General features: G+C 30.9%; 1 long non-coding RNA gene across 1 annotated transcript; it reads left to right on the forward strand.

The window, feature by feature from the left end:
* The first annotated feature begins 613 nt into the window (after nucleotides 1–613).
* LOC114277413 (uncharacterized) lies at nucleotides 614–1,485 on the forward strand. The gene is made up of 3 exons (XR_014328852.1): nucleotides 614–751; nucleotides 878–968; nucleotides 1,356–1,485. It is a non-coding gene; the product is annotated as an uncharacterized LOC114277413 (long non-coding RNA).
* The last annotated feature ends 9,060 nt before the right edge of the window (nucleotides 1,486–10,545 follow it).

A 10,545-nucleotide genomic window follows, 5' to 3' on the forward strand; every position in this document is an offset into this window, starting at 1 on the left:
GCTGCTGAGCAGAGGCGAAGCACTGTAAGCTCTGTTCCAATGGAGTTGATGTTGTGAATTGAATTTTAATTGAAGCTCTGTTCCAATGGAGTCAACTTTATCTGTAACAACAACAACACTCTTCATTTGTCGTCTACACCGTCCGATTCATTGCCAATCCGTGTCTCTTCAACTCACACGGCCTTTCAATGGCGAGTCTCAGAGATCAAAAGCATTGAATTCAATCTCTCATTCCCCAAATTCGCTCACGACTTTGTGTTCTGTTCGCTCTCGCTTGCATGGTGCTGCTTCGCTCCCTTCCGCAGCCGGCGGTGACACGGTGATTTTGATTTGTCTCTTTTCTCCTTCTTTGTCTCTTTTCTCCGCGTGATTTTGATTTGTTCTTTATAATACTCGTTCAAAGGTTCCGATCACTATTGAAACTCATAATCCGTAATGGGTCTCTTTTGTTTTGATCGATCAATTGGTATTTTTGGGTTTAGATCCTTTGTTGCAGATCGTTCTTGTTTCAATTCCAATTTTGGGAATCTGATTTGGGTTTTGCTGAATTTTTTGTTGGATGATTGTTTAAAGAATTTTAATAAATTATTCGATGAATTATCCCATTTATGATGTAAATATTTGGTTGTGGACAAATTATTCGATGAATTATCCCATAATTATTGCTTATTGCAATGTAATTCCCCATGTTGCAGTTCATGAGGCTTGCATATTTAATTGGTTCAGATATAGAAAGAAGTCCTGTCAACAGGTAGAAACACAACTTTTTAGCATACCAATCCTATTTGACAGTAGTAGTCAGCATTGCCAAAGAGTTCCTTTGATGTTGCACTGTGGTCCTCCAACTCTCTCTCTAATATATTTTTCTTTTGTGCAGTGCTTCACTCAGCATGCTACCTTGGCCTAAGCCCGCAGTTTGGCCTTTAGTTCCACCTGATGCTTCATCTGAGGTGTTTGAGAAGGAAAAGGTGAGGTTTTTAATTTGGTATTATTGACATGTAACTAGGAAAAGGCTTGTAAATTTGAGCATTGATATAAATTATAATTCACATGTGTAGGGAATGTTTATCTTGAATTGGCTATATTGATGCCTATGACACTTAGTATTCTTTGGCTCAATAAGAATTTATAATTCTATGCAGTGAAATGGGTGCACTAAAGACACTCAATAAATTAATAATATAGCATGTACATGTTGTAGTTTATAAGAAATAATGATGTTTGACGCAGAAGTTTTTCTGAACACTACATCTTACATGGTTTTAGTCCCTCAATCAATCCTATTTAGTTTATGTGCACCTGTCGTCCATGGGTATCTCTTTTGATAGATTCAATTTATGAGCCGTCTTTTCCAGACATTACATCAGGTGCACATGCTTGTGGGGAGGAAGGCCACAGACCATGTGATGAATCACAGAAAGGCAATTTATCAAGAGAGGCATTGAGTCATCTCTTGAAATTGGTGGAGTCAAGGGTGCATACAAGGTATGTCTGTGCAACATTGTGGAAACATGGAGGCTGATGAAGCTCAAAATTTAAAGTTGGACAGTTTAGGTGTGGTTTGACCAACTCAAGTTTCAAATGAGTTTTACAGGTTCAATTACTTTGGATTCATGATAGTTGATTTGAGTTCTCTGGTTAGGCTTGCAATAATAACTTTGAGATTACTATTTTTGAAAACCATTTAATTTAATTTTTATCTTTTTGCCCCAATGGGAGAGGTTTATTGAAATTAGTGTTGATAAGGTGGTGGATGGAGACAAATATTTGAAGTTTGATGGAATTTTTTGAATATTTATTTTTCTTTTCTTTTTGGCAGTAGGGAAAATTTAGCTTGAGCATGAAGAAAATTTATAGTTTTTATTTTAAAAATACAACTAGCCAGTATTTATTGGGAGGGGGATGTGGTTGTTGTATCACATGAAATAAATGTGTGAAGTTTCTACATGATGTGGATTCAAATCATACGACTAATACAAATTTGTTGTTTCAACATATAGTATACTGTGCTGCATAATATGCGTACTAGCTTGCTCACAGCTCTGTTTTGGAGACGATGTTATTGTGAAGAAATACATGTCAAATATGTCAAGAGATGAAGGGGAAATTTTATAATTTACAGAAGAAATTTGAGAGAACAAATTTTATTTTATTTTATTTTTTGAAAAGGCAGAATGGATTTTGTTAAAATGCAAAAGTAAGTGCTACCATTTAAGGAATTTGAGAATATATGAGAGTACTAACCAATCTTTGAGGCATCATTGTTGTCTTTGTGAAGATTTTTTCACCCAAAAATTTTGGACAACTGAAAGGATTAGTGAGAGTATGACATATCAAGCCAAATGCTTATCATGTGAAATATAGAGTTTAAAACATTTCCTATCTTGCATTCAAGTTAGTATAGAATTTTATTAACTAATGAAGAGGTTGGACCCATTAGGTTAAATTGCTTTTAATTTTTAAGTTAAATTGTTCTTGGACAAACATTGAAAATATGTGAACTTTTAGGATTTGTTCACATGTTTTTTTTTTCTCCAATCAACATAAGTTGTTTCACTTTAAGTTACACAGACTCAGGTATAAATGTCGGATAGGGCTGGTCATGGGTCGAGTTAGCTTGGGTTTACTGTCAAACCGTCACTAGACCTGACTAGATCAGGTACGGAAAAAAAGCACCCAATTCCGACTGAGCACTTGTCAAAACTACAAAGCATCGAATCTATCTTCAACGGTTGATTTTCGGTTCGGGCGAGCAATATCTGACATTTGTTTTAATCTTAGAAAAAGGTTGAGGATTGAGAAAAGGGGGCTTCAGGAGGGGACGTAAATTGTAGAGGGGAGGAAGTAGAAAGGGTTTCATGAGGGTAGATGGAGGAATGAGATCAGAGAGTGAGAGAGGAACTGAGCTAGATGTTGTCGTCCCTCTGAGAGGAAGTGAGCTGGAAGTAATAGTGCTTGTTTTCATTCCTTTTCTGCAGGGGCTTGGCCTGTTTTAATAGATGACTTTGTTGAGCACATGTATAGGTTTGATCTGTATCCATTGATCTTTTTCTTATAGAATTTGTAGTGTGTTCCTTTTATTGTTATTTAATGAAATATTGCTTTTATTGTTGTCATTGTTGCTTTTATTGTTATTGTTCTCATTATTACTACTTCTCTGCTAGCTCTGAGAAAGGATGGAATCATTCGTTGATATTATGTGTTTGATTTGAAGATGTGATCAAAAGTGCATTTTCATAATTTTATATATTCCAAAGCAAAAAAGAAAAATAAATTTGACTGTTGGTTTCATTCAAAAGGAAAAAAAAAAGGAACAAACAAAAAGAGATAGAGAGAACCAGAGAGATAGATAGAGATTCTCTTCATTCAGATACTCTTGGCTCTTGATGCGTGATGGCTGCAGTACCCAATCTATGTCCTTAAACGTTGAATACAGGAAACCATAAATTTTGTCCCATAGAAACTGACCTTAATAGCAGCAGCAAGAGAAATAAAATATATAAGGTAGAGTTCTTCCCTATCGTTTTTACTTGTTCATGGAGCTCTTTATGCTCCAATTGCAAGACTTATTCTCATGTCTTTTGAACCTTAAAATTCAACTTTGAAAGACGGGTCATTGAGGTTGGATTTACTCTTTAAAACATTAGTTTCATCCATTTGTTTCAATAACCCATGCTTTGCTATGTCATAAGCATGAGACACCATACTACATAAATTGTTTGTAGAGAGTGCTAAGTTGAAGTTGCTGCAAAGCGATAAATATTAAGCTGAAAATATGATATATGGGTTAGTAATGTATTTTCACTAAGTTGAAGTTTTGATCTTGTAGATTGGTCGATTGGTTATCTCGAATTAGTTTGGTTAATTGAAAATTGGGTTTAAGAGATAGCCTCAGTTTTTATCTTTTACATTGTTCGATTGATTAGGTTAATTAAAAATAGGGTTTAAGATGGTTTTTTTTAATCTCGTTTGAAATAATGTTGCTCTGTTTTTATCATGGATTTTTAGGCTTCTTCATGAAACTGATCTTCATCCTTACTAACTGCTGAGGAATTTTTAGGCTTCTTCATGGGTTTGTACTTCTTGCTGAGGAATGAGGACCATTTTGATGATCTCAAGAGGGCTACAAGGTCTGAGTTTAAGTGGGAGAAACCAGAAGGTTGCCCTGATAATATCCCTCTCTATGAACTTGCCAGAGGTGGTTATAGGCAACTTGCTAAAAAGCTTTCTTGCCATCAGGTATGTCGATTCTTACGAGTTTTTAGCTTCTTGAGCTTCTTCAGACTGATTTATGTTGCGCGGAAAATGGGTCTGCTTATAGCAAAGATGTACATGTGTTTCTACGGGTCAAATAATGCAGTCTCCAAATCTTAACAAGGTTATGAAATCGGTTGTACCTCGAATAATGTGTTTTGTGTGATAGTAATACCAATCAAATTCATGTTTGCAGGTAGTACTGATTTTTTATGTGCATGTCATCTACGTGGTAGCAACTTTGACTTCCCATTAAAATTTACATTATGGTCAGTGAGTCTACATATTTGTTTTGGTTATTGTGTTTCCTTTTCTCTTTTCCTACATTTGTTCATAATATCAAGTTAGTGATGATGGTACACATAATTTGTATGGAACACTGACAATGTATTTGATTTTATACACATAAAATTACTTCTTATGAGAACAGAAAGTAATCATATGTTTTAAACTCTTGGGTTATTGGTTGTCACTTCAGTTGAAAGACCTTGTTCTTATTGTTCATCCCATCTCTAATTCATATTCATTTTGACTAAGTGGTCAGTTTTGTGTGCTTAGTAGTTCATTGTCTCTTGCAGAGATGAAATATCTAGATGCAGTGAAAAGGCCTATGATTCACTTTCAATTAATGATGCCCGAAAAATATTGATGTTCTCTTCTGACCAAGAACTTTTTGAGTATGTCAAGGAGGTAAACTTCCTGCTGCTTAACTCATTTTTATTCTTCTTGATAATCAATAGAATGCATTACTGGCTAGATATGCTTTGATGGTCTATAGTTTAAGGGCAGTACTAAGCATCTAATTGAAAGTCATTCTTGGTTTGCTCATTTCCTTTATATTGTTGTTCTTTCTGCCAAGAGCAGTAGTGAGTAAATTCTTGTTCTCAAAACAATGTGGTCCCTCCTCCTTTAGGGTTTTTTACTTTCAAATCCTACTACTCTTGGCAGGAAGAAGTGAGTAAATTCTTGTTCTCAACACAATGCTAAACTCATTTTCAATTTTTGTTTGGGAATACGGATTTTAAATTTCAATAGATGCATTATGGGTGTCTTGTCATTCATATTATCATTACATTAATGACGCCACCATAATCCACCCACATGGAAGCTTTGAAATGTTATTTAGTGTCCAATTTAAGGGCTCCTTGATAAGCATTGTTTTATGTGCAATTTGCAGGAGCATCCTGAGTGGGAGATAAAGAATGGGTTTGTAATTTTCCATAGGGCAAAAGAATCTGCAGCTTGCAAGGAGATACCGTCTCTGCAACTAATAAACCAGACACTCAATTACGCAAGGGAGTTGGAGTGGATAGTGTGAAAGACATGATGCTCCAGGGTTGTTTGTGTTCCTCACTCTATGATCTATCTTCCTGATGCAAAATTATATTGCTTTGAAGAAATTTCTCACCTTAAATTTATTAGACCTTTTTCTATTTAAATTTGTTTAGTATTGGAAAGTACACATTTAGATCTGTTCCCTGCAGTGAAAACTGTTTTGTGTAATTGCAATCATTCCATGGGGTAAAATTACAACTGAACTCTGCCCAGTTGAATCAGTTGCATATAAGACTAGTAGATGGAAACTATTTTATTGTTTGATGATTTAGCGAAGTTACAAGAAAAGAAATTTGTTAATGATTATTCCTAAGCTTTTTCTTTTTTAAATGTTATTGTTCCTTAATTGTGGTTGGGTTGAATGAATTTTGTTCGATATTGGATTGAATGTTTATAAATAAAAATTGATTGTTCTAAAAAAAAAAAAAAAAGAGATTTGGCGACTAAAAAATTGGTCGTCAAATTCTACACTTTTGCGACTAAAATCATTGGTTGGCAATTCCTTACATTTTGGCGACTAAATTGTTAGTCGATGATTCCAAACTAAGAGGTCGCATAATGTCACAATTAGCGACCAAATTTTTTGGTCGTTGAATGTGATAATTGGCGACCAAAAGTGTTGGTCGTGAAATGTGACAATTGGCGACTAAGATATTTGGTTGGCAAAATGTGACTTTTCGTGACCAAAATGTTTTAGCGACAAAATGGATTAGTCGCAGTAATGATATATTTAGCGGCCAAAAATTTAATCGGCAAATCTAACTTTTCCCGACCAACCAAAATTTTGGTCGCGAATTACTTTTGCCGACCCTCAATTGGCGACCAAAGTAGCGACCAAAAAAATTGGTCGCGGATAACTTTTGCCGACCAAAAATAGGCTTTTAGCGACCAATTTTTTGGTCGGCAAAAGTGTTAATTCTTGTAGTGATTGATGATGAGAATTCTTCGGGGTCGTTGCAGAGAAAGAGAGAGAGAGTGCGATTGAGTGCGTTTGGCTTCTGGAACGAGCTTTATCAGATTTTTTTTTTTTTTTTTCCCCTCATTAGTTGATTTTTATTATGTAGTTTCATTATCGTAGCTGTTAGTTTTGGACTTTTTTTTAATAGTATTAATTAATTTTTAGCTAAACAATCATATGATGTTCATAATTAATCTCTAATGTTGAGATTTGTTGAGTTTAAACCCATGTTCTAATTGCATTCTCATAGCTGTTAGCTTGACCTTGTTTTAAAATGATTAGGAATTAATTTTTAGCGAAAATTCAATCTTGTTATTAATAATTTGAGAATTACTAAAAGATAATTTGACAGTAAATACTAGTATTACAAAATTAAGCTACTTCTTTAATGATCAATTATTATTTTAAAAGGGAGTATTTTGTCAAATTTCCCCCATAATAAAATTTTAATGCATTAAAGATAAGTACAAAAAGGTTTTCTTAAAAAATTTAACACATACCATTGTTATTAAAATATTAAACTTTAAATAGTATAACTTTTGATGTAGATATTGATTTTTAATAAAATTAGTATTTTTAGAATTTTCTCATCAAGATCTATCAGATAAGATATATATTAATTAAAAAAAATTATTACCATCGAAATTAATATAAACAGTAACATGTTACTCTGTCTCATAATAACATGTTACTTTGTTTAACATGTTATTCTGATTTACAGTAACATATTACTCTGATAATATTGTTCAAAAATATATATATATATATATATATTATTTTGTTCTTACTCAATTATATGTTTTCTCTTTAAAAAATTTAAGAAATAAAATAAATTGAGCTGTCATTTTCACCAAATAATCCAATTGAGAGATTTTAGCTCAATCTCCCTTTTGAAAAACATAAGTTTTTTTATTATTATTTTCAGTCAAAACTCAAATGTTTTACTACCAAGAGTATGTAACACAAAACGAAATGGAAGGAACTTTTTATTCTTAATGAATTTTTGTAACTGAAAGTATGCAACACAAAACGAAATGGAAGGAGCCTTTTATTCTTATTGAATTTTTGTAAATTCTTTACCAAGGATGGCAGTAGGTTAAGGAGGCGGGCAATGAAAGATGGGTTTTTCATTGGGACGGGACGAACCTGCACTTGATGCAAGGCTGATCATGGTGGAAAAAATTGTCATTTTATTCTTCTTGACGATGTATTTATTTTTATTTTTTGTTAAAACATTTTTAATAAGTGTCATTAAAATATAAGAAAAAGACCCCAAAAAAAGAAAAAGAAAAGTGACCAATAGAAATCGCTATTGACCAATTTATATTTTTTTATTATTTTCAAAATATTTATTCTTTTTACAAAAAACTCAATATTAAACTATATTCCATGCGTACTCATTAATATTTTCCTTTTATAAACAAATTTGTCTGTATTGGTTCTTTGTTTAAAAAATTGCACGTTTTGATCATTTTTTTTCTTTAAATTATATAATTGTCACATGACAAATTTCGTTATATTTTAACCTATGTAAATCCATACATGTCATGTACATATTTAAGATGTGCAGGTCATTTTCTCTATAAAACCCATAAAATTCATCTAATAATATATAGGACACTTTTTCATAAATTTCTTTTTACTTATATTTCATTTAATTCACATTATTTTTTTTACATTCTAATAAGTTCTATGAGTGACATAGTTATCAAAATACCCTTAATAATATTTATATTTACAATGTGAATGTTCTGTGATGTGAATGTTCACACCATCAATGTGAATGTTAACATGTCAATGTGAATATTCACATTGTAAAATATAAATGTTCACATCATTAAATTGTTAACCGTTTAAAAAATATTTGTAAGGGTAAAAATGTCCATAAAATATCTTAAATATGAGAATTAGAATTTGATAAATCAAATATTCAAATAATAAAACTTTTTAGAATATAAGAATATCTTATAAACTAATTGAGATATAAATACTTGAAAAAAGATTTCCTAATAAACATCCTTAATATATAACATCTCTCTTATTTGTTGGTATATATTACTTGTGTAATATTTTATAGTTAGAAACCATGCAAATATCACAAACTATAAAACTGATTAATCGCGGACCAACGAAAACGAAAATAGATAAAAATAAAAAATAAAAGGAAAAATGTTGAGATTTTTTTTTTCTTTTTTTTTTCCCCTACCACCCCTAATATGTAGGGATTGGTTAACTTTTTACTTTTTTTTTTTGGGTTTTTTTTTCTTCTTATCACTCACTGTGCTTGTAAAAGTTGTGGGGTTAAAAAAAAAAAAAAAAAGAGATCTCTATCATTTCTAAAAATAAAAAATAAAAAAGTAAAAATAATTATGTTGCTTAAGCATGTTTCTAGCGTGTGGTTAAATAAATGAGCGGGGGAAAATAGATAAAAAAAAATAAAAAATAAAAAAGTGAAAATAAATATGTTGCTTAGCATGTTTCTAGCGCGTGGTTAAATAAAGGGCGATTCCAATATAATGTGAGAGGAATATGACAACTGACAAATTTTGTTTGTAAGAAATGGTTTTGGACGTTTTTGATTTAATTTTTAGGTGAGATTCAGGCATCAAAATTGGTAGGGTTTAAGTGGTAACGCGTTTTATGTCACTTTGTGATTTACGTAATATGTTTGGAAAAAATGTTTGGTGGCCACAAATTCTGTGACTCAAATAGCTCGAAATTGTCAAAACGATGTCGTTTTGGCGGTTTCGGGCCATTTGAGCCACAGAATTTGTGGCCCCCTAACATTGCTGTATATTTGGTTGCTCAAAACTATTATTTGGTGAATGAGAAATTGAAACCAAAGTGAGCTCCATAAAAATAATATTTTTGGTAAAATTTCCTTATAGGTTTGAATGAAGGGTTGTCCCACATTGGTTTGATTTTAAAAGTTTATTTTTTAAAATTAATATATAAATAAGTAAATCATTTTCTATTTTAAATAATTTTATTTTTGTTTTTATTTTTTATTTTTTCGTATAGTAATTTTAGTTTTGGACAATTACTTACTTTTTTTTTCTATATATTGTAATTTTGTGCATGTTAAGTGTATGATATTTTCACTAATAAACTTAGAGATGCATTATGAAAAAAGAATCATGTGAAAATCAAGTAAGAAGAAGAAAAATAAATAAAACAATACGTTAAATATGGAGTAAAGATCAAAGATCAAAACTCCAAAGAAAGTAAGTAAGCAAACAAGCAAGTAGAATAAAATGTTTAACAATAAATATTTAAAAATTTGCAATAAAATTTTATAACTTTTCTTTTTGCTAAGCAAATTTTATTTGGCACTAGCTAAATAAAATGTTTTTAATATATATATATATATATATATATATATTTCAAAATTTGAAATTAAAAATATAGTAAATTTATGTAAACATAATTGCTATTCACATTTTTTTTACTTAATGTATAATATTATATTGACTACCTTTTGTAGGTTTATTTTTTTAAATATTTATAGAAGTAAAAAAATATCGTTAGAAATATATTTTTCCTTAATTTAGTTATAAATTTTGCACATACATTATTTTTAAATTTTGAATAAAAGAAAACATAAAATAATTAATTGAAGATATACTGCATTTGTTATATTTCTTTTTTTTGTGTGCAAAAAATAAATAAATAAATAAATTTAAAAATCACAATTTACATATATACAAATAATTGTAAACACAACCCGTGCATAGCACGGGTGAAACACTAGTATTATATAAGGAAAAGAGAATTTTTAACCCACAAGTCTTGTGGGAGTTCTAATATCTCAATCTTAATTTTTTAATTTAAAAAAAAATCAGCATTTATTAACTTCTCCCAATCCACAAGCCTTTTTGACTTCTCGCATACTTATTACTACACCCTTTTCAACTTCTCCCATACACTCTAATTAGTGATGGGATTGTTAAATTATTTTTATAAAAAATCTATAAAAAAAAAATTGTATATTAAAAAAA

Source organism: Camellia sinensis, chromosome 5, assembly GCF_055761805.1.
Source record: "Camellia sinensis isolate YWXY chromosome 5, ASM5576180v1, whole genome shotgun sequence".
Taxonomy (NCBI): Eukaryota; Viridiplantae; Streptophyta; class Magnoliopsida; order Ericales; family Theaceae; genus Camellia; species Camellia sinensis.